Source organism: Neoarius graeffei, chromosome 3 (genome assembly GCF_027579695.1).
Source record: "Neoarius graeffei isolate fNeoGra1 chromosome 3, fNeoGra1.pri, whole genome shotgun sequence".
Classification (NCBI taxonomy): domain Eukaryota; kingdom Metazoa; phylum Chordata; class Actinopteri; order Siluriformes; family Ariidae; genus Neoarius; species Neoarius graeffei.
The window spans coordinates 80,566,319-80,592,022 of NC_083571.1; the positions used below are offsets into that span (position 1 = coordinate 80,566,319).

General features: G+C 40.5%; 1 protein-coding gene across 2 annotated transcripts in view; it reads left to right on the top strand.

The window, feature by feature from the left end:
* elp3 (elongator acetyltransferase complex subunit 3) overlaps positions 1-25,704 on the top strand; it is a 98,081-nt gene that overhangs the window by 37,295 nt on the left and 35,082 nt on the right. The gene's annotated exons all lie outside the window — the stretch shown is intronic.

Genomic DNA, 25,704 nt, shown 5'->3' on the forward strand with positions numbered 1-25,704 from the left:
GTATGACGTCGTGTTGTCTTGACAATGTGCAATATTATAACAATATTGCACGCTCATTCTCCATTGGGGAGAGTGGCGTAATGCATGGAAGATAAGCGATATGATAATATTGCATGCCATGAATAACCCCACTAGAAGGGAATAGAATACATGTTTTTATTCCATGGAAAAAGTGGCCCGTATGTATAATACATTTTTTTAATATATAATGATGCACCAGTCTGATATTGGTATTAGAGATGATGCTGGCTTAGAATGCTGGATTGTTATCAGATTTGGTTTATTTTCTGACAGATTATGCATGAAAACTTTGGACGCATCACAATGTGATGACACATGGAGGCTTTACAGCTCTGCTATTTAGCTTGATGACAGGAGGCTGCAGATGTTTTACTCTGATACTGTCAATATTGGATCAGTATCATATCAGTTGATATTGGTGGTGTACAGAATGATGTTTTACATCAAGTATTCTTCAATAATAAGTCCAGAGGTGCCAGAATGTACAGTTTAGCTGTATCTTTATAATTTTTTACGTCTCCCTATGACGGGGGACGCCTAAATGCTCCCCTTTCCTCTTTCATAGGGATGGGGGAATGGGAAATTTTTCAGACTGCTCCCATGTAGTCAGTATTTTTAAAAATAATACCTCCAAACTTACTAGACATGTTCTGTGAAATATTACTAAGCAATCTACCTCTTTTCATACCTCGATCACCACTACTTTTGTTTTTTTTAATCCCTCGCTTTTCTTCCCATTGGCTTCAGTTCATTTTTCAAGGCCTAACTGCTCCTAGAGATTAAAAGCTAGGACCACCAAAGTTGGTAGGTTGTCATACCTTACATAAATAGGACATAACTTTTTCTCTGCTCCTCTTTCTTTCATACTTTCTTTTTCATCCCTCTATCCTCCTATTAGAATCCATTGATTTTACCACTCCGACATCTTTTAAGGTAGAGTCATGAAACCTGATGTGTGGATGCAACTGCAAAAGTACCATACAGCACTTTACTGCTTTTCATGCTAACAATGCTAGTCTACTTCACCATTCTGTTCTTTCATCCATCCCTCCATCCTTCCATAGCAATCCACTGATTTTACTACTCCTTCAACTTTTAATGAAGAGCTGCCAAACTTCATATAAACATTCAAGTGTTGAAATAAAACACACATTTATCCATCCCTCCATCCATCCATCCCTCCCTCGATAACTCTGTATGTATTTGTTACTCTCCAACAAATGCAGATCCAGCAGGGATCGAAACGGGAATTTGGGAGCACTGGTCCATTTGGACCAGTGCCTCTCAGAGGTACTGGTCCGAATGGAGTAGCACTGGTCCGTATTTATAATTACAAATTTCAAGCCGATTTTATATATTTATTCATATAATACAACCATATTATACATGAGTGATCAATTTCAACTGTCTATAAACTTCTTATCACAATCTTCGAAACCCTCATCCAGATCATCATCATCATCTATCGGGTCATACACCACATCATGCTGCGCCTCCTCGTCATCTTCATCTTCCACCTCCTCATTCTGTCTCTCCTGGGGCTCTACATCTCCTGCCACATACTCCCTCTCATCACCTGCAGGCTGTTCTGGCTCATCATACTTGTTGAGCGATATCCATTTGTTTTGATAGCTATCAGAAATGTCAAGCCAAGGACTTTTAAACTTCGCGGGGGTTTAATCTATCTGACCAGTAGCGGTTCAAGTTACATTTGTCTTCATGGGCAGCAACGAAAATGAACGGGAAGAAATGAAACTTCGTGCAGCCATGTTGCATGTAGCGGTGTATACTGCGCACATAAACAATATGTCGGCGCCCGCGTCTATGCCAATTTGACAAATATCTCACAAAATCCATTGAAATTATCGTAAAAAACAGTAAAATAGACCAAGTTCTGCTTAAAATGGGCGAGAATCGTTGATAGAAACCATCGAGGCAGTGAGTAGTTTGATATATATATATATATATATATATATATATATATATATATATATAGTGTGGTGAGCCAGTCGCCCATTCGGTCGAGTACATGTTGTCACTAGTCGCCCGTACCCTTTCCAACTCGCATTGGCGAGTGGGCGACCGCCCGTTTCGATCCCTGTCCAGGACTAGCTCCTGGCCAAACCCCTGAGAATAAGGCTGCGAGTTTGTTTTAGTGGCTTCAGTGTTTAAAATCTATGCTGTATAAATTTATGAGTGCCTTTCATGGTACCCAAAGATACTGTACAGTTACAAGAAAAAAAACCTAAAAAATTATAGTCATAGCGGTAAGTAAAATATATATTCTAAATTAAAGTTTTAAATCACAGACAATGGTAAAGGTAAACAAAGGAATAAAAATGAGAATAAAAGGGGAAAAATGCACATCAGGTGTGTCACCACAAAAGGAGTCCAGTGTAGGTGCTAGCAAAAGTTCATTCTGAGATATAGCGATTTGAAACGAGCGCATTTAAAAAAAAAAAAAAGACTCGCGTATAGGTTTTCTGATTTTGCTGTAAACACGTTCCTTAATCTATATCTATCTGCTACCAAACTATTATACTGTAAACAACCTTATAAATATGACTTTGTAGGTCTAATAAATGTGAGCTATGCATTAATTTCAATTTACCCATCACAAAGTTTACAGATGATTTTCTCCAAACTTGATGTTCTCTTAAGATGATGACACCTTTAAATATTTTCACTGACTTTCTCTGGATTGGCTGCAACAAATTTAACAAATGACTGTCTTTTAAAAATAATAAATTGTAGAAACCTTTTTTTTTCTGGTCAGCTGGACCAAAGAAAGGGTTAAAAAAAAAATGTGGGGTGTATGTGTGTGTGTATCACACGCACAGGGTGTTTCAAAAAATTTGATATTTTGCAATCTAATAACTTTGCCAATTCTCGTTCAATTGACCTCAAATTTTAACAGCATGTGTGGAAACAGCATGGTGGTGTAGTGGTTAGCGCTGTCGCCTCACAGCAAGAAGGTTCTGGGTTCGAGCCCTGTGGCCGACGAGGGCCTTTCTGTGCGGAGTTTGCATGTTCTCCCTGTGTCTGCGTGGGTTTCCTCCGGGTGCTCCGGTTTCTCCCACAGTCCAAAGACATGCAGGTTAGGTTAACTGGTGACTCTAAATTGACCGTAGGTGTGAATGTGAGTGTGAATGGTTGTCTGTGTCTATGTGTCAGCCCTGTGATGACCTGGCGACTTGTCCAGGGTGTACCCCGCCTTTCACCCGTAGTCAGCTGGGATAGGCTCCAGCTTGCCTGCGACCCTGTAGATCAGGATAAGCGGCTAGAGATAATGGATGGATGGATGGGTGTGGAAACGGGTCAAAATTTTATGTTCAATGTTTTTTGTTTTTATCTTTTTAGGTATAAAAATGCTATTCTATAAAGGCATTTTGTGTGTTAGAGTGCCGTGTCTCAGGCAGCACGCATGTTGAAAATTCGTGAAATCGTTCATGGAGTCCACATACGTTTGAATTATATTGCTCAACATTTAAGCCTGTTCAGTGTCATTTGCCTCGATTATGTAGTTTCTGGGATATTTACTCGTACATCTCAAATAATATCAATTTTTTTGAAGCACTGTGTGTGTGTGTGTGTGTGTGTGTGTGTGTGTATGGCTGCACACAAAAATACAGTCAAGTGTGCCAATACTTTAGTCTTTACTAAATAGAAAGCAACATAATCAGACATCAGTAAAAGAGCTTGTTGGTTTTTTTTTTTTTAATTTATTTTGAATCTCAAAAATGTACAAGATGAATGTAGGGCGTCTAACACAAACAATGGCAATAGGAAGCTGTTTGGGATTCCTGACTTCAAGATGATGGACTTTACTATAATCTTGAGGGGGAATCAAGCTAAACAGAAATCCTGTGAGGTGATGAAGACGTAAAAATAAATCGGAAAAGGCTTTTGAAAGGAGGGAAGACTTTGCCGGACACAGGGTTCTTGCACAGTATGGAAAAGTACTGTATGGAATTTGAGATTAGTCATTTCCAGGTCTGGATAAGTATGGAAAAAGGAAAATAGAGTATGGGAAAAATATTTGTTTCCAGACTAGTGCTGTGTCTTTTCTAAAATATAAAATTAAGCCAAAGCATTCAAACCAGTGTGAGTTTGATGTCGTTGAATTTAAACGAGGCAAGAGTGTGCGTGATACAGTATGTCTGAGGTGATTTCTGTGGCATCTGCTCTCGGTGAACTGTCTGACGTTAGCACATTGGGCTCCTCTGTACCTGTGCAGGAGTTAAAATAAAAAAAAATTGGCGCAAACACACATTTCAAATGTAGGAATGGGTAATTGCAAGTTTTGCCGGTGTTGTGGGGCTGCCCCCAGGCATGAATGATGGCAAATATCGTGTGTGTGTGTGTGGTTGCATGTATTTGAGTGATGGTGTGTTTGTACTTATGACAGAAGGTAAGACATAAAAAGACAAAGAGGGAGAGCATTCTAAACTTTTATGACCACTGATTTTACATTTTATTCTCAGTTCTATGCTGTTTTCAGAATGCATTATTTTAATGTATAATTTATTATTATTATTTGACTTGATTAAAGTGTATGTAATGCCTCTAAACTCCGCTTTTTGCCTCGTACAAAGCAACAATCGTTATGTTGATTGACCATGTGTTTTCGAACCATAGCTGATCCAAAAGGCTATAAATTTATGGAAAATCAATAAGATCAGCCGATTTTCACGGAATCTGCCAAGACTGAACCGGAAGATCCCGAAGGGGTGCGTGACGTCACGCGTGTAACAATTCAGGTTAGGGCTGTGCGATATATCAAATATACTCGATATATCGCCGAAAATTGTGTGTGCGATACATAAAATTATTATATCGTAACTATCGAGTATTTTATGATCATCTTCCGACTTGTGTTTGTTGCGTTTGTTTAAAACCTTTCCCGGTGGCTTTCTCCCTGTCCCTCAGGCAGTAATGTGAGAGGCTGCCTAAGGGTAAAGAAAACAATAACGTCACGCACTCGCCAACCAATCCCGGGCGACATCTCGGTGCTGAAAGGAACTTCCGGGAAGATTTTCTAGTTTCGGTTGTGTTGCCAGATTGGGCGGTTTTAAGTGCATTTTGGCGGGTTTTGAACATATTTTGGGCTGGAAAACGTCAGCAGTATCTGGCAACACTGCCGGCAGGAAGATTTCCTAGTTCCGGTTTACAGCGCTGACTCAGTTCGTGCAATCGCTGGTGTTGCGTAGGCTACCATGTAAGCTCTGTCAATTTCAGTGACACGTTAAAAATGGAAGCGGACGAATTGATTCCTAAAAGAACTAGTAAGGGGTCAGTCATCTGGCATTTTTTGGATATCGCGAGGAGGACGTGGAACAGCAAATGCCAGTTTGTAAAGTGTGCAAAAAACCCTGTCATCACGAAAGGCAGCAGCACGACAAATATGTTCCATCACCTGAAAACTCACCCGGTACAGTATGAAGAGTCTCTCTTAAACTCCGAACGACTTGCCCACGAGCTAAAACACCCCCACACAAGCTAAACTAATGACCATAGCGGCCTCGTTCTCCAAAGCCCCCCCATATGAGGAAACGAGTCAGAGATGGAGAGCTATAACGGATGCAATCACTAACTTCATTGCCGAAGACGTAATCCCAATTAGTATAGTGGAAAAAAACAGGCTTCCAAAAATTACTAAACACACTCGATCCCAAATATGAGTTGCCTGGTCGCAGACATTTTACAGAGAAGGCAATACTGGAATTATACACATCTGAGAGGCAGCGCCAGAAAACATTCAGTTCAAAAGTGTGCAAAGAGAAAAATTATGTTTTGCAGCTCTCTCTCTTCTCTCCCTCAATCTCTCTCTCTCTCTCTCTCTCTCTCTCTCTGTCTCTCTCTCTCTCTCTATTGTGAATGTTCCAGTGGTTCTCAGTAGTCAGGTTAATAGCTTGGAGATCTATTTTTTAAAATAATTTAATGAAAGAGCACTTTTCTTATTTAGGCTAAATGTCTTTCTCAGTGTTGAGCCTGCACTTTATTGATTTGAGCTCTGAGCAGCTCTGTATTGTATTGCCCCTTTGTTGCAATTTTCAAGATTGTTTTTGCAGTTTGCGTCACATCTTTGTTGAATAAAAATAGTCTTATTTCAATTCAATTGTGATTAATCACGAACATGAAAATTTAAAATGTGTTGTTGAAAACCACCTGTAAAGTTAACCAAGAATGTTATTTAATCTGCAGGGATTGTAGTGAAAACAGTAAAAGTTAGATTTCATGGGGTCCTTTAGAGGAGATTTAAATATATCAAGATGTATATCGTATATCATGAAATGGAGAAAATGTATCGGGATATTCATTTTTTCCCATATCGCACAGCCCTAATTCAGGTATCAGTTTCGTTCCCGTGCCAGCAGTGGTTAGACCAGTCTCGATATGGAATCATGTTTTGGAGAGAATTCTGATCGTGATTGGGATTCTTATATATCGGATGAAGGGCCAGATGATTATCAAGGATATTCCGGAGTAGATGGTTATCTTTTCGAGCCCCCAAGACGAGAAACTGCCAGTTCACTCAGTTCACGACAGTCTTCCTCTATAGCGCGTGTGAGATGGAGAGATGGATAGATAAAGAGAGAGAGATGTGCGGAATGTGGGTGGTTACCTTTCATCATGTTTTCCTGAACAAAACTGAAAACAAATCGAGTCTTGCAATATTGCAACCTGAGAGCATTTAACACGTCTCGGTTAATAATGATTGCTTGTGCATTTTTCTTCCTACTAAAGTGCATCAGATATGATAAGATCGGATGTCGCGAGCGAGTGTTGCTCATAATCCTGCGTCTGGAGCTGTGTGTGTAAGTGAGAAAGAGATAATAGGGGAATTGATGAACTGTCCAAATGTCAGATCAAATGTCATTTATTAAATAAATGGGTTTCTTTTTACTCCAGTAATTCCCATGTGGTCGTTTTGCTGGTGGTGGTGAACACTTGATTTTGTTATTAGTCGGCGACACAAAATCTGCCTCCTTCGTTTGCACAAACGTCACTTTAGATTTGTCATTTCTCGGACATTTGTGAACCGAATGTCCTGTTGTATATGGATTTGAACATCCAAACACAACTCGGCACTTTCCCATTGTTATTTTTGTAACAACAATATCCAATTTCAGCGAGTAAACAAGCACAGAGTCAGATGAACGGAAATGACCCAGATAACCGGGGTTCCACACGCAGTGGCGGTTCTAGACCAAAATTACTAGGGGGGCCAAGGTGGGGCCAGTGTTTTTTCAGGGGGGCACATATGGACAAAACATGGCAATATTTAAGCGTTCAAAATTTTTGCTTAGTTTATTTAAAACCAAAACAAAATACATTGAGCATAAATACAGTGAGAGAAACATTCTGTCTCAATAGCCTAAACATAAAATAAATTGTGCTCAATAAATCTTAAAACCATGTTTCTCTTTTTTGTAAAATAAGATTTCTATTTTTGCACACAATGAACCTTTTCTTCAGATGTGGCTGCACTGGAGTGTCGTCCAAGCACTTGCTGATATCTGGAGAAAGATGAATATAGTAAATATGAGAGTGCGACTGAGAACAACAGGGTCATTCCATGTCAATTCACACACCCTCCCCAGTGACACCTCTTCAATTTGCCTGATATTTATTTTATTAGTGCCTTATGATGTCAAAAGAAAGAATCCAAAATTTTAGCTTCCTAGCTGGAACGGTTTTTGAATTTTGGCCCTTCAAAGTTTGGGTGCCACGCCCACTTTTGGGGTCCGGGAATTGTACACTTAATTTGCAAGCATTTTTGGAGGCCCATGTCTTTTGTTCTAAGGGGAATATAGACCTGTAAATTGCTATATCTATGTATTCTGGCCCTGTCTATCAGATTCTGCACCTAAAAATAGCACAAGTTGACTAACTTTAGAGATATTAACCCCTTAAAAATTGATTTTTTTAATGACAAATTTTCTTTTGACATTTCAGGGGTCCATATCTTGGAAAGTTTTTGTGTTGATAGGGTTTCAACTGATTTATCATCATATTTGGGAACTCTACTGTGTACTTGGAGAGTTTCAGGGCACTCAGAGGTTTGGTGGGGGTACAGGAGGGCCCCAAATATGGCTTTGGGACAAAATTACCGTTTGGTACATCCTACTTCAGGCCATTAGTTGGCCATGTGGGCACATGATGACTGGAATGAGCCTTTAATCCTATCAACAGACACCTTTTATCAAACTTTTAAGCCAATAAAAACTTTGATTATCCAACTCCTTCAATATAAAATAAGCATTTGTATATGGTGCTATTTTTGCATATTTTCTGAAAAATCCTAAGTCCGGAAGGTATGTCAACTGTTGTTTTGACTGCCTATTCATGTTTAAGGTAGTAAAAGCACACCCATATAGTGATTTTAATCTATGGGAAGATTATTTATACTCAATACCCCATTAGTTATATTGACAATTACAAGGGATAAACCCTTTCCCGGCTGTTTCACGATGCTGTTTTTTTTTTTTTTTTTACGTTTGACACCTTTCCCTGTATCCAACCAAACTCTGACCACTACACACTTTCCACTTTTTACTAATTGATATGCTAATTTCCCCCACATGAGTGGCTAGGGGCCCCTTCCCCTTTTCTTGAAAAAAAAAACCTGATGAGTCTAGGTTTAACTTCCAGATCGGATGTCAGAACAAATGTAGTAAAGCAACCAGGATGTTTTTCTTGGGATCATCCCCTTGTTTGCATCTTTCCCTTTCCTGTTTGAAAGATGCATTTAACTATTAAGTGTATAGTGGTCAGAGATTGGTTGGATACAGGGAAAGGTGTCAAATGTAAAAAAAAACAGCATCGTGAAACAGCCGGGAAAGGGTTTATCCCTTGTAATTGTCAATATAACTAATGGGGTATTGGGTATAAATAATCTTCCCATAGATTAAAATCACTATATGGGTGTGCTTTTACTACCTTAAACATGAACAGGCAGTCAAAACAACAGTTGACCTACTTTCCGGACTTAGGATTTTTCAGAAAATATGCAAAAATAGTACCATATACTATTAGTTTAGTTTATATTGAAGGAGTTGGATAATCAAAGTTTTTATTGGCTTAAAAGTTTGATAAAAGGTGTCAGTTGATAGGGTTAAAGGTTCATTCCAGTCATCATGTGCCCACATGGCCAACTAATGGCCTGAAGTAGGGCGTACCAAATGGTAATTTTGTCCCGAAGCCATATTTGGGGCCCTCCTGTACCCCCACCAAACCTCTGAGTGCCCTGAAACTCTCTAAGTACACAGTAGAGTTCCCAAATATGATGATAAATCAGTTGAAACCCTATCAACACAAAAACTTTCCAAGATATGGACCCCCAAAATGTCAAAAAAATTGTGTCATTAAAAAATCCACTTTTAAGGGGTTAATATCTCTAAAGTTAGTAAACCTGTGCTATTTATAGGTGCATAATCTGATAGACAGGGCCAGAATACATAGATATAGCAATTTACAGGTCTATATCCCCCTTAGAACAAAAAATATGGGCCTCCAAAAATGCTTGCAAATTAAGTGCGCAATTCCCGGACCCCAAAAGTGGGCGTGGCACCCAAACTTTGAAGGGCCATAACTCAAAAAACGTTCGCGCTAGGAAGCTAAAATTTTGGATTCTTTCATTTGACATCATAAGGCACTAAGAAAATAAAAATAAGGCAAATTGAAGAGGTGTCACTGGGGAGGTTTTGGGCATTTGTGTGAATTGACATGGAATGACCCAACATTTATTTATCATTATTCATTTATTTATCATTATTCATTTATTAATTTATTATGATATCTATTATTTTTATTTTATATTTATTAATTATTATTCAGACTTCACACTTTCAGGGTAGGCTATATGAATTGTAGGCCAACACTGCTCACACACACACATTTGTTCAATATCACAAACCTGATGGTGCTGTACTTGATATGCATGGTGAATCTGGTTGTCCCAATGACTCGTTGGGTTGTCCCTCATTCTGTCCCTCAATCTGATCCTGAATGTCTTCATCCTCACTCTCAGATTGCCTTTCAGATGCCTCACTTTCCACCTCTCCAACCACCACCTCTGGCTCTCTCTCCACCTCTGGCTCTCTCTCCTCTTTCATAATCTTCATCTTCCTTACTCTCTCTATGTTGCTTTTTGCCAGCAGGGGCAAAAAAGGACATAATGTCCTTCTTGCTCCTTTTCATGATGATAGCCTACAGTAGGCCTATACTAAAAAGTAAACGGAGAGGAATGTAGCCTCTACATATCACAAGGCCATTCAAGTTTTACAAGAAGGTTAAACACTGTCGGTTATTTTACCCATTTCCCAAAAATATTAAGTTAGGCTACTTATTGCTGTGCAACGCACTTTTAAGAGAGCGCAATAAAACGGATTTATTATTGTAGTGAACAACAACAGTAAAACACGGATATGTGCAAACACTGACGTTACGAAATTGAATAATTTTCCTTACCTTCGCCTCTTTGCAGTAGCCTAGTCCTTGCAGGGCTGCAGCTGTTATCTCTCACGTCCGAAGTTTACAATTCGCGCTGCTGCTAGTCTTTCTGCTGCAGGTAACAGTGTACGTGCAGCGCTTTAAGGAGTCCGTGTAGAACACTCCATCATGTTAGTTCCGATCTTCAAGCCAGCGCACGTCGAAATTAATAAAGCTTATTATCTGTTCAGCACAGGGGCCACAACAGGGGCCAGGAGCAATTTTACAGGGGCATTGGCCCCCCCTGGCCCCCGTTTAAAACCACCTATGTCCACACGTGACGTCATGCAAGATTAGCCCTGGGGCAAGGCTGCCTTTTTCCGGGATCCGGAAGCTGCGATTTATCAATAGTTTTGTGCTTGATGATAAAATAACAAATAATATATAATTTTTTCCCCTGCTTTCTTAATTCATTTTGGTCATTACTAATGAGAGATATTCATTTTAAAGCATTACAATAAGGCATTACATACACTTTAATAGTTCTTTGTTGAACAGTGTGTTACAGTGTTTACAGTACAGTTTTACTCCAGAGATGTCCACAAGCGCCGGCAACCGGCGGTTTTCTCCACCTACACGGACGGTTTGCGCCGGCTACTCGAGCCCAGGAAAAAACAAACAAACTTGCTTTTCAGTGTTCAAGCAATTTATATCGTCTCTGCTGCCCATAATTTGCTGCAAATCCAATTATTTCACCACAAAATTGTCTTTGATTCGGATGGACAGAGGTAAACCAGTATACCCCCTTCCTTTGGAGCGGGGGTATAATAATAATAATAATAATAAAATTCTGTGCATTGAACTTGTCTGGGTTTGGCTTTAACTGATTTGTATGAGCTACAGGACCTTGCCACAGGGAGCCACTAGAAATTTTGGACCCTATGAAAGAATATAATATCAGCAATTGCTTGCTTGCTTCTGGCAATTATTTTGGCAACAGATGAGCTTACATGCTCCTAATGTATCGTACATATTAACAATTAGATTTTAAAATCATTTACTTAGATGATAAACATCTAGTTATTTGTACTGTGGTGTCAAATACGGTCTGAAAAATGTACCATGAAGTCTGGGAATTTGAGGATGGAACAGAGGTGGACAAAGTACCCAACTTCGTTACTTAAGTCAAAGTACAGATCCCACTGGTCAAATGTTACTCCGCTACAAGTGAAAGTTGTCCAGTCAAATTTTTACTGAAGTTAAAGTACTGAAGTACTTGCTTTTAAAAAATACTTAAGTATTAAAAGTACATTTTCTGCCAACACATCGTTGTATTATTGCCACAACGCTTACAAAACCTAATGCCTCTGAAGCAACCGACTGGATTCACAAAATGAATACATGCTGTGCCATCATGGTGGTTTAATGTTAAGCTAGCTAGTCAGTGACGCGCCACCTGACACGCTAGCAAATTCTTTTCAAGCTCAAAATCATATTGGGTAGCTAACATTCCTAGAAAAGAAAGATTTCTACATTCTGTTTATTTGGCAAGATTATGCTAAAACATATTTCTGAAAGGACTTCAGATAATTTTGTGTTATTCATGTTAGCGTAACTCCGTTTTTGCATGCTAACCGTGTCCAAGTGCCGTAGACAAGGCGACGGCAACTTAGCGGGCAAATCCATAGAAAGTCATTTGACTAACCAGACTGCATGGCTACGTTTGCAACGTCATCGGTAGCTCTAAAAGCACAGACAACTTCATTGCAAGCTTTCTTTTGGAATAAAACGTTTATATACCTCAATATGCTCCCGCAGGTTGGACGGCGAGTTTTTGTAGGCCGTGATGTGGTTCGTTTTAGGCAAACAAAGCAAACATTTCAAACGAAACATCTTTAATCTTTTCAGAAAACCGAAACATGGGTTTCAGGTCTGGCCATGAGCGTGTGCATTCTCCAGAAGAACCGCCTCCTTCCATTCTGCCATCAACTGATCGTGCTCAGATAATGCTGTTGAGAAATAATTGAGCTTGATTTTATAGTCTGTGGATGTGACGTGACCCTAGTGATTACTGACAGGCTGTCTCAGTGTCACCTGGGGAAAAACCAATCACGTTTTAGAAAAGAAACGAAAAAGACATCCACTTTCAAAGCTGCTTCATAGTAACGAGTAACGAGGAGCTTGACAGAAATGTAGTGGAGTGAAAAGTATGATATTTGTCTTTCAAATGTAGTGAAGTTAAAGTCATAAGTTTCCAAAAAAAAAAAATACTCCAGTAAAGTACAGATACTCAAAAAGTGTACTTAAGTACAGTACTCAAGTAAATATACTTCATTACTGTCCACCTCTGGGACGGAAGAAGTATGGGATTTTGAAATAGAAGATGTGGAGGAACCCTGCGAAGTGTCTCTACGCTTCTGACCTGAACATTTCTGTGCAAGTAGAGAAGTGACTATAGCCGGAGACGTTATTCAGGACCACTGTGGCTTCGCTCCCGTGGTACCCGTTTCTGTCCTGGATCACTCAAAAGCACAGAGACGTTGCAGAGGAATTCAGTTACAGGGAAGCATTTTACATATAAATGCAAGTCTGGTTCCTCTAGAAAGTGGGGATTTGCTGCTCATCTGCATTACTGTTATCAGCACGCTTCACTTCTCTCAGTGCCATAGTGACGTTTTCCTCAATCAAAACCCAAGGCAGATGGTTTATAGAGAACAGGACGCTCCCTGTGTTAGACCTGACACTCTAAAGCAGTGGGTCCGCTTGCATTTCAGTCTTTTCCTTGCTGTAGTTGTAGTTCTGTTGGGAAAAGTTGGTAAAGCTGACTGTACACTCACTGGCCACTTTATTAGAAACACCCATCCACCTGCTGTTTGATGCTGCTATCGAATCAGCCAATCCCTTGACAGCAGCACAATGCATCAAATCACGCAGCTACAAATCAAGAGCTTCAGTTAATATTCACGTCAAATATCAGAATGGGGAAAAACTGTCATCTCGATGTGTGACTTTCTTTCACTGTGGCATGGGTGCTGGTTTGAGTATTTCAGAAACTGCTGATCTCCTGGGGGTTTTCGCACACGGCAGTCTCTAGGGTTTACACAGAATGGTGCAAGAAACACTGAGCGAGCAACAGTTCTGTGGGTGGAAACAAACGTTTTGTTGATAAGAGAGGTCGGAGGAAAATGGCCAGATTGGTTCGAGCTGCCAGGAAGGATATAGCAACTCTTTACAACCGTGGTGAGCAGAAAAGCATCTCAGCATGCAACAGCAGAAGATCGCATTAGGGTCCAGTCCTGCCAGCCAAGAACAGGAATCTTAGAATCAAGAACAAGTGCCTGTTAAAGTGGCCAGTGAGTGTATGTGATGTATATTAGATCAGCCTTTCTCAACCATCTGGCTTCGTTGGGGTGCCGTCAAAAAATTATATATTCTAGCATTGAAATAAATAAAATGAATTAAAATTCCAAAAAACAATAGTTACACTAATGCAGATCATTGCCGCCTCATGCATCATCAAAATTTGTCTCACGGCCCCCTTTCCCATGTCACAACGTCACTGCCGGGGTCAGCGTGACTGCGTATATTTTATATGGGGGTGCCTTGAGAATTTTCATACTTCTGAAGGGTGCCGTGACTGAAAAAAGGTTGAGAAACGCAGTATTAGAGTATTTGTTTATACAACCCCGATTCCAAAAAAGTTGGGACAAAGTACAAATTGTAAATAAAAACGGAATGCAATGATGTGGAAGTTTCAAAATTCCATATTTTATTCAGAATAGAACATAGATGACATATCAAATGTTTAAACTGAGAAAATGTATCATTTAAAGAGAAAAATTAGGTGATTTTAACTTTCATGACAACAACACATCTCACAGTTGGGACAAGGCCATGTTTACCACTGTGAGACATCCCCTTTTCTCTTTACAACAGTCTGTAAACGTCTGGGGACTGAGGAGACAAGTTGCTCAAGTTTAGGGATAGGAATGTTAACCCATTCTTGTCTAATGTAGGATTCTAGTTGCTCAACTGTCTTAGGTCTTTTTTGTCGTATCTTCCGTTTTATGATGCGCCAAATGTTTTCTATGGGTGAAAGATCTGGACTGCAGGCTGGCCAGTTCAGTACCCGGACCCTTCTTCTACGCAGCCATGATGCTGTAATTGATGCAGTATGTGGTTTGGCATTGTCATGTTGAAAAATGCAAGGTCTTCCCTGAAAGAGACGTCGTCTGGATGGGAGCATATGTTGCTCTAGAACCTGGATATACCTTTCAGCATTGATGGTGTCTTTCCAGATGTGTAAGCTGCCCATGCCACACGCACTAATGCAACCCCATACCATCAGAGATGCAGGCTTCTGAACTGAGCGCTGATAACAACTTGGGTCGTCCTTCTCCTCTTTAGTCCGAATGACACGGCGTCTCTGATTTCCATAAAGAACTTCAAATTTTGATTCGTCTGACCTCAGAACAGTTTTCCACTTTGCCACAGTCCATTTGAAATGAGCCTTGGCCCAGAGAAGACGTCAGCGCTTCTGGATCGTGTTTAGATACGGCTTCTTCTTTGAACTATAGAGTTTTAGCTGGCAACGGCGGATGGCACGGTGAATTGTGTTCACAGATAATGTTCTCTGGAAATATTCCTGAGCCCATTTTGTGATTTCCAATACAGAAGCATGCCTGTATGTGATGCAGTGCCGTCTAAGGGCCCGAAGATCATGGGCATCCAGTATGGTTTTCCGGCCTTGACCCTTACGCACAGAGATTCTTCCAGATTCTCTGAATCTTTTGATGATATTATGCACTGTAGATGATGATATGTTCAAACTCTGCAATTTTACACTGTCGAACTCCTTTCTGATATTGCTCCACTATTTGTCGGCGCAGAATTAGGGGGATTGGTGATCCTCTTCCCATCTTTACTTCTGAGAGCCGCTGCCACTCCAAGATGCTCTTTTTATACCCAGTCATGTTAATGACCTATTGCCAATTGACCTAATGAGTTGCAATTTGGTCCTCCAGCTGTTCCTTTTTTGTACCTTTAACTTTTCCAGCCTCTTATTGCCCCTGTCCCAACTTTTTTGAGATGTGTTGCTGTCATGTAATTTCAAATGAGCCAATATTTGGCATGAAATTTCAAAATGTCTCACTTTCGACATTTTGATATGTTGTCTATGTTCTATTGTGAATACAATATCAGTTTTTGAGATTTGTAAATTATTGCATTCCGTTTTTATTTACAATTTGTACTTTGTCTCAGCTTTTTTGGAATTGGGGTTGTAGTCTGTAAATTCCATGTTTTTTTTTTTTTAAAGAATTCCCATTAAGTTAATTTGTCCAGAATGTAATCAATGGCATTATCTGCCTTTGATCTTTCTTTCGTACCCTTGAAAAACCAGTATTGATCGGCCACTAGGTTAATTCCTCCTTTATCTGTGCAAAGTAACCACCTTGTACGTGGTACCAAAATAACGAAAGAAAAGTGTGAAAACAGTCGGAACGGAGAAGTACAGGGGCACAGCGTGGTTATTAGGGTACTATTAAATACTTTTAGCTCCACGCTTTTTGACAGAGCTTGGAGTGTTTTTTTATTTCAGTGGCCCTTTTACTTCATTACTGTCTGTAACACAGTTTATCTCCACATAGTCTTTCCGTGTTTTTAAGTGCAAGTCGTGACTCAGATGCAGCTGTGGCATCAGGTTTATAGTGATGAGAGATAATTGCTAGATGCACACAGCTTGTCACTTCTGGCCCTAGGTTAGTTTATTACAGACATTTGTCTATGTATTTATTTTCTGGCTGCCGATAAGTACTTGTCCGCGTGTGTGGTAGGAAGCTGTGTGTACTCAGGATTACTGGCCCACCACATTTTATCAGCAGGTTTGTTAAGATGACATGATTGCAGTAATTGTTCTGGCTGCTAATCAGGCAAAATCGAGCGAACCGACAGTTCGATTTCAGCTGAAGACCTTATCTCTGCTCTGTGTGTGTGTGTGTGTGAGTGAGGTGAGAGACAGAAATTCTATCTTGCAGAGAAGGAGAGGGACAGCATGATGGCAGATGACCCTTTCAGATCCTATTTTGAACCATTCACACACGAGATCCGTATCTCGGATCTAAATAAAGATTCCCAAAGACGAATCCCAAATCATGGCAGGAGAAAGTCACGACTAATGATCACATATGGAATAACAATTGGTCCCATCTTCACACCTCATAAACTCTAAGATTCGTTCCACCTCCGCACTTTTTCCTGATGTAGTTTGAGGTCATTATGACTGTCCTGCTGTCTGCAGTTTTCAGAGACGAGTGAAACCTCAGGCTTGTTTTAGCCGAACAGTGTTTTTTGCACACGTGACCGTTTCCCCCGGCCTATGGCTGAAGTTTAGACATGGATTTCTGAAGAACACGAACCAAAAATGTTGTGTCTCAAAAAAAAAGCTTATTTCCGCGAATTGAAACTGTAAGTGAATTCTAAAGTAATTTAATAAACCTGTGTGTAAAATAACCAAAATGCTTGTGACTATTGAAAATCAGTCAAACCGACCATGAGATTTCATGCCATTACTTTGATTACAGAAATGTATGCGATTAGTAATGTGGTTAAAAGTAAGGGCCTCTGCATGCTCTTGCGACAAGGCTTTCGCAGATAGCTTTTCGCAGACAGTTGTAATTTATCGTTGAGCGGGGAGTAATAGGCGTGCGCGATGTTATTCACCGCCGCAACGCAAGGGGGTGCGAAGTCACGAAATCGCTAGGAGTAGTTGGTGGTGTGGTTAGTGGAGTGTTTATCCTCCGGTTACTTATAATGACTAGAACTGGAGTCGTATAGATGTACGTACTTCCTCACTTCCTCGATCAACCGCTCTTCGTGCTGCTCCATCTTCGCTCGTGTTTTTAAAAATGTCGGTCGTGAAAACAAACCAAACCGGGAAAGCAGGCTTTTAGATAGAGGGGCGTCTGGGCGTCTTTTCGACGCCCTGTACTGAAAAAAACAAGAAATTGGACGCCCTACTTTTTAGTACGACGCCCTAAAGACGCCCTAATATTTCCGCCCGTGTTATGTCCGGTAACTTAGCTGAATATGTTAAAAAATCGCCGAGTCTGAGCTTTCCGAGGATCTACAAGCTTTGTTGACACCGCCATTTTGGAAATTTCAGAAGTCTCGCTTTGACAGCTGTCTTTCCCGAAGACGCCCAGGGTTACCATAGCAACAGCACGAGCCCAGAGTACAAAATATAGGCACCCGCCGCAGAGCTACAGAAACACGCGTTTCTATGGCTGCACTAATTTCAAAGTTGTGAGAGCCCTCGTTATAAATAAATGGGTTATTAAATAAATTTGGTGTACAAAGCACTTGTAATATGCGTTCCCAGAGCAGAGGGGGAAAAGATGTATGCCTAGGAGACACTGGCATAAATATCCAGACAATATAGCCGTAGACTATATTGCCGCAGCTAAATGTGGAATGTAGTCTATAGAAAACCGGCCTTACCTGACATGTTATTTATCCCGAATAAATCCTTTTAACAGTAAATAACACATTTTCATGCAGATTTTCCCAACATTACAGGCTACGTAGTGGAGAGTGTGGTAGTCGAGCCGGCGGGTAGTATTTCTAGTAGGCTAAACAATAATCAAATACGACACGTTCTAAAGGATGCTGGGATTCCAAAGAACGCACGTGAAAAGGACGAACACGTGGGATATTTGGTAAGGAAGATAGAAGATAGATTTTTCTGAGTTTTTTGGGCATGACAGGAAGAAAATGAAGAAAAGAGGAAGGCAAACAACGATTTCCAACTTCTTTCAGAAGAGAACTCATGTAAGTTTTTTTTTTTCTTCTGTAAATTTTTAGTACCTTGGTTTTTACCTTCTAGCTTTGTAATTAATGGGTTTCTATTGAAAAAACGAATACCATTATAATGTTTGAAGACTTAGCCATATTTCCTGTGTGTTTTTTTCTTTGTTATACTAAATCTTTGGACGCTAGCGGCTTTGAAAGCAAAACTGGTCAGCCGGGGTTGGTTGTCACACTGTGTTCGGGGTTGGTTGTCACATGTAATGCAATTGCAATAGGTGCACTACTGACTGAGACAAACACAGCTACAACAAGCTTTATTTATGTAGTATTCTGCGATCAGAAAGCTTTATAGCTAATTTGTCATGCTTAATATGCAACTCCAGCTCAAAAAATAGCATTTGAGAGCATTAGAAATTTCAAAATTTTCCGGGGGAGTACCCCCGGAACCCCCTAAAACACTCGTGCCAGCGGCGCTCAACGCGCCGCTACACCTCGCCACATACAGTGACACCTGCAAAAAAGTTAGACTCCCTAAAAAAAAATCCTGCCTAAAAGCCTGCGGGAAAGTAGGGAAGCGGAAGTGCGTGTACAGCGGATGTAGAGTGGACCAATCAGAGCCCTCTTGTCTGCGACGCTGTCTGCGAGGCTTCTGCGGTGGTCACAATTTTTGGGAGGTGCGCGCAGAGCGTCTGCAAAGGTGGGGGGGCTACGCAGACGCCATCTGCGACGCCATCTGTGAGGACTGCGTTGTCAGCATAAATTGGCCTTAAGCCCTGGTTTAGTATGGTTATAGTTTACTTTTGGCTTTAAAGGTGCGCTATGTAATATTTTTAGTAGGATCTGTTAGCAGAAATCAGGCTTGTAGTACTCGAGTCCGACTCGTGACTTGACTTGGACTTGAGCATTGATGACTCGGACTCGTGCATTAACTGAATTCAGACTTGTAAATTGGAGACGAGGACTCTGATTTTTTTCTTTTATTTTTTCTTTAATAATTTGGCATAAGATATTTATATCGACATTAATTTTTATACTAATTTCGTGCAAGAGAATGCACATTCACCTGTTCATACATCATGTTCAGGAACAAACTAACGCTAATGGTGCTGAAATGCCTGGAGAGAAGCCCCTAGGATTGCCCGCTTTGCTTATACAGGCTTCTCGTGCAGTGGGGAAAAAATGCACCGCTATGTGTTCCATATGTAGAAGAACTATCGAGGAGACGACGGGGACAGCCTCGAACCTCAATCATCATTTGGTAAGACTCCACCCAGAGAAGTAAGTGACACGCTATGTTCATTGCTCTGTTGATAGCGGAGCTTGCTGAGCGATGAACTAGCTAGTGTTAACCCTCTCTCATGTTATTTGCCCTGTTGATAGTGGGCGGGGCTTGCTGAGTGAGGAACAAGCTTTTTATCTGTAGCCTGTTAACTAAAATGGGGCAGTCAAGCAGTAACGTTAGTCCAACACAGTAGCAGAGACGCTTTCACATAAAGGCAGCAACAGACACCGTCAGACGGTGCAGTTGGAGTCTTATTCTCTGACTCGACTTGAAAGTTTCTTTAATGACTTGGACTTGAACACTGGGGACTCGAGACTGGTCTCGGACTCGAGGTTTCGTGACTCGACTACAACACAGGCAGAAATGGAATATAGTATTCATAAGTATGTTTTCATTAGCATATAAATACCTGTAACTACAAATCACTGCGTTTTCGGAAGCTTAGAACGAGCCCTTTATATCTACATAGTGTGCAGGTCGACTTCCATCAAGCCGCCATATTGTGCTGCTATAGTAGCCCAGAACGGACAAAACTCTAGCAAGCACCTTCCGCATTTCATGTTTTTACAAGTAGCAGTGCGAATCCAGAAGGAAAAAGAAAAAAGAAGTGGAATCGGTGTTTGCTGGTTCTGGCTAACCAGTTTGAGAACCTAAATATTGAAAAATGGAAGCTCATACTTATTATTTAGCATGAAAAAGCAAGGGAGTGTGAATGTACTGTAAGTATTGGACGTACTTCAGTTGGCTGAATCCTCCATAGTGGACGTTGAAATAAATTGTGGAACAAAGTCGATGTTTTTCGATTCACTATTAGGCATATCAGGTGAAAATTCAGTTCAAATTGCTTGAAACTGGTCTCACTGAATTCAGTTCTGAATACAGAACAACATAGTTTTTACAGAATTGAAATATGTTTATCCGTTCTTGAGATGTTACACATCAAAGATTGAAAAAACGACTTTATTTTTAGAAACGTGCCGTAATATTCTGTATGAGGATCACGTGGTCCAAAATGGGCCTCATTAACGAATGAGATCAAATGTTTTTTCTTAATAACTTTAATATTTTTCAAGATATTTACATGGAAAGTGCAGGCACACAGATGATTGTATACTGAATACAAAGTTTGAAAAATTAATAAAAAACCAATGATGCAAATTAGTATTTAATTAGTATTAATTATGCTAATCAGGTAAAAATGTAAATCGGTACACACTTCTTCAAAGTTTCACCAAATGGCTTTATTTGTGCAACATAAATATGATCTTAACATTCATTTGTACATCACAAAGAAGGAGAAACCAATGCTAATTATAAAATATGCATAAATAAGCATTGAATGTCATTCACATCTACCATTCTTTATCAAAAAAAAAAAAATTATTTCTAATACTCTCTTTGCACTCTTGTAGGTCTTTGTATTTCTAAGTAGGGCCTACTAGTGTTTTATATGAAAGAATATGTAAATGATTATTTTGATTAATATTCACAGCTTTCAAGGCGAACCTCGAAAAAAAACCCTGCATGATACACATCCAGTAAACATTTCCAATTAATTGAACTGAAATTGACACTCGTGTTTCTGACTTAGGTTTTTTTTTATCTCATTCCAACCACTAAGATCTCGATATATTTCATCAAAATAACTCCAGTTATATTCTAAAATATGTATTTATTTACAGGAATCACTTTGATTTGAAAAAATAAGGAGGTAAAGCTATGAAAACTCACTTCAAAGTCTCCCATGAATCATAACATCAAAACTAGCAGACGGAAAATTTTCCTGAATACGACATCAGAAACAGTGAGGGCTAGAGCAGTGTTTCTCAACCACTGAAGCACCATCTAGTGGGTCACAAATTCCCCCCCCCCCCCCCCCCCCCCCCCCCAAGTTGAAGCTAATTTTTACTCATAGTAGGGTACAATTGCTGGGTTGCATCCGACGTCACATCCACCTCATTAAGCTATGGTCACACTACAGCTCGCTATGCTTCACGATGGGTTATCGGTGAAAATGAGGCGTTTTGGTGGTGATTATACACGTGAGCTAAAAGTTGTGGTCACACAGCAAGTGAACACTTGACTGTCACGCCTTTGGGCACTTGAGTTCTCCCTGTGTCTGCGTGGGTTTCCTCCGGGTGCTCCGGTTTCCCCCACGGTCCAAAGACATGCAGGTTAGGCTAATTGGTGGCTCTAAATTGACCGTAGGTGTGAATGTGAGTGTGAATGGTTGTTTGTCTCTGTGGTGGGGTTTACATTAGACCGTATCAGCGGATCATCAGATTAACGTTTTTAAAACGATTAACATGCACACAGCAACACCAATACACGATTCGCCTGCACACAGCAACGCCAATACACGGATACGCTCGGCTCCGCAGGCATCCTGCGCTCCAAATCACTCCGCCCTGAACAGCGAGTGCCCTCTGGAGGGTGCGCACTCCGGCCCTGCGCAGCTCACAGAGCGCGCGAGTGAAGTGCAGGAGCAGTAATTCGGGACTGAGCCGCTGTGTGTGTGCTCTCAGTGCATATCGGGCATGCGCTTCACTTACCCCATGCAAGTGGAAGGAAGGCAAGCCTAAAGACAATCATAAGTACACAATGGGCAGTATTTGCATCAGTATTTGCAGTATTTTCATACTTTTATACTCTTTAATGAAAGGTGATACAAGGCGGAAGTCCGCGCCGTTTTTCAGCAGTCGCGTCACTTGACCAACCCCAGCGAATCGGGAAGGTGGATGTCACAGTGACGTTGTCCAATGACGACGCCAGCTAGAGCTCAGCACAGCGTATCCGCGTATTCTCAATGTTTACACAGCACCGGAGCTGACACGATCTGGATTGAATACGTGGACGCTGGCGGATTCCCGTTTCCCGGCGTTTCCAGGCGTTTTAATGTAAACGGACAGTGCATCCGCGAAGAAAACGAGACAGATACGGTCTAATGTAAACTTGGCCTGTATGTCAGCCCTGCGATGATCTGGTGGCTTGTCCAGGGTGTACCCCGCCTCTCGCCCATAGTCAGCTGGGATGGAAATATCACGCTGCAGACATCCTTCCTGCACTTAGAGCCGTCTCCCGCCGTCTATCTTGTAGTGTCCTGATCCCCAGATCTTTAACCCATCCACATATAAATAGTTGTATGTCTTCCAGGTTTTCATCTATCCGTGTAGAATGATATGTGCAGCACCAGGTAGTTTGAGATGTCGGGGAACTCAACGAATGGATCATTTTCCAACTCATAAGAAAGATCCTTCTTTGTTAGCGTGTAAGGATCTAATCCCATTGAGTAGTTTCTATATCCACTTCTTTTGAGTGAACTTCTTGGTTTTAATAACTTGCTTGTTTGCTGTACACAAACATGGCAATAAGTTCTTGTGTTAATTGACCAGACTCCACTTTTGGATCATTAATCCCTTTTGACTGAGAACACCCTGCATGCATGGCTTTATACTGGCTTCTGGTACATCCATACAGTTTTAAATACAATACCTACAATTAAAAACAGTTTGTTTTTATTGTGTTTATTTAATCCCTGAACTCCCATCTGTAACAGGGAGTGATGTTGCATCCCATCAATACACTTTACAATAGATTATTAGATTCTAATAGAATAGATGAGCCAAAATAATCAGGGATCTTTTTTAATGCGCCCCGACTCGGGACAAGTATGAATAGGTGGGCCTTAAGCTAGAAAAGGCTGAGAACCCCTGGGTTAGAGATCATACCTATAAAAGTTCAGTGTTTCCCGCAGACCAGGTAGCAATTTGTGGTGCTCCACTGTGCTGATGAGGGAATCGTGTGCGGTGGTGTCGTGGCGGTAGCTGGAGTCGGTCATTGGGGTGTATGCAAAGTGTTTACAGCGGGCGGTGTTCAAACACAGTATTTTTCTTCAGAGTCACCTGCTGGGACTATTTTAAAGCTACAAGAAGCATTTGAGATTATTCAGTTCAATCTAAATTCATTTAAGTTCTTTAAGAGAAGCCAGCTAAAACAGTTTTTACCAGAACCCTGCCTGGTTTCATTCCTCGACCCAACTTTCCATTACAGGGCAGGCCGTTAGTTTGCTGGGCTTGATGTTGGTGGAAAACCTGTCTTTTAAGTTTATGAAAATTACTTACCAAAATTGAAGTTAAAGTTTAGTTTTTACTAGAGCTGCACCGATTGCAATTTTTTGGACCGATTCTGATTTCCGATTTTCCATGGAGTGTGACCTGCCGCTACCAATTTTGGCCGATTCCGATTTCATTTTTTCAAACCACTTCACAGCACACACAAAGACTATTTTCTTTTTATCTTTTCTTTAATAGAACATTCTGCCAGATTTCAGTAATAAATTTTCAACACCTCAAAGGTTGAAAACAAACAAAAAGACATTGTTCTTTGTAAAATCTTTCCTCATGTTTGGTATTAACATATTAATTCCTGAAATAGGAAATTCACGCAACATTTTTTCTTTTCCCAGCCAATATCTGGCACAAAAACAACTTCCCCCTCATATATTATTTGCCTACTGCTATGGAACACACTTTCATAAGCCTATTTAGATCTGAAAACTTATGCCTTATGGAACATCCCATTTCTTCATTCAGTATCAAAATACAAAAATAATTTCCAGTCATACTTATACCATAGCCATTCTATCATCTTTGTCAAATGTGTATTTGTAGTGTAATTTCCAATGGAATCAAGTGCAACTAAGGTTGTAAAACAAACAAATTTTTTCCTCTCTCTCTCTTTGTACAAATCTAACTAGATGTTTGGTAATAGGCTAACGTATTAATTCCTGTAATGGGAAATTCACACAACCACAAACATTTTTTTCTTTTCACATCCAATATCTGGCACAAAAAAAATTCACTATATTTGGATATCCAAATATAGTGAATTTATTTTTTATTTATTTATTTTTTTTTGTTAACGGCGCGCGCGCTGGAGCTCGTTAGGCGTGCAGGACTGACACTGTTCTGCGCAACCGCACGAGAAAGCATGTTCAAGCTACCAGTGTAGCTGCGGTCTTTTTAGTTGCGAATTATGAGTATTTCCACTTTCATCTCTATGTGATACACAAGTTTTGATCGGCAGAAAATCGGCATATTTTAATTTTAACCGGCCAGTCGCCGGTCATGGCCGATCACGTGAAAATCGGCCGATTCCGATCGGCAGCCGGTCAATTGGTGCATCTCTGGTTTTTACCTTAGTTTTTTGCCTTTTTGATGGCAATCTTTCATTCATTCTTTAGTTGACATTCAAGGAATAAATTGCAAAAAACAAGCTGGAGGTTTTTATTTTAAATATTGAACTCAACACTTACCTCAACCAATACTAAAATGAAATAAATAGTATAGTGTAACAACAAAATAATAAAATAAAATATCATAATTAGATGTAAGAAACCATTTAAGATAAAACCAAGGCAACTAACAATAATGAAAAAGCATTACCCTAATTGGTGCAAAGCCTGCATGCCCTATCAGAACATTTAATTCTGCGTGGCTTCCTGGAAAAAAAAAATCAAGTGCCCTATCATGAGGGAAGTGATTGCTGAAACGGGATAATGCAATAAGGCCGGTTCCTCGCGTCAAGCTGCTACTGTATGCATCAAAATTGGTTTATAGCCTGACTCAGGGATGTCCGTTTCCTGTAAGCCAAGAAGGCTATGATAAAGCTCATCACGAGCACGATGTAGGCTACCTTTTAAAATAAGGGGTTGGAAGGCGAATCAAGAAGGCTGCGTTATTTTTAATTAGCCTAACAGGCCTACTTGCAGTCCGGGTATATGCGCAACGGCAGGCCTGTGTACACGCCTCTCCGTCTTTCTCACACTCTGTCTCTGTGTATGGGTGTGTGCGCGCGCGTGAACGAGAAGAAAGAGCACTATGAATGAACGGAACGATACGCAACGGATTTTTTTTTTTTTCAAAATCGCGAGTCTGATTGTGTGGTGATAGGAATCCATTGTGTGGCGCTGCGCCACACAATGGTCTATGTATGGGAAACCCTGAAGTTATCTGATTTGATACCCACAAGTAATCCAGCTGGAAACCGATCAGAAGAGAGAGAGCCTGACCATTTACCCTATGACTCAAAAAGCATCGGCAGTTTCCCAACATCACACGAGCAGAGTTTTTACTTCAAGCTGCTGTTACTCCCAAAGTACT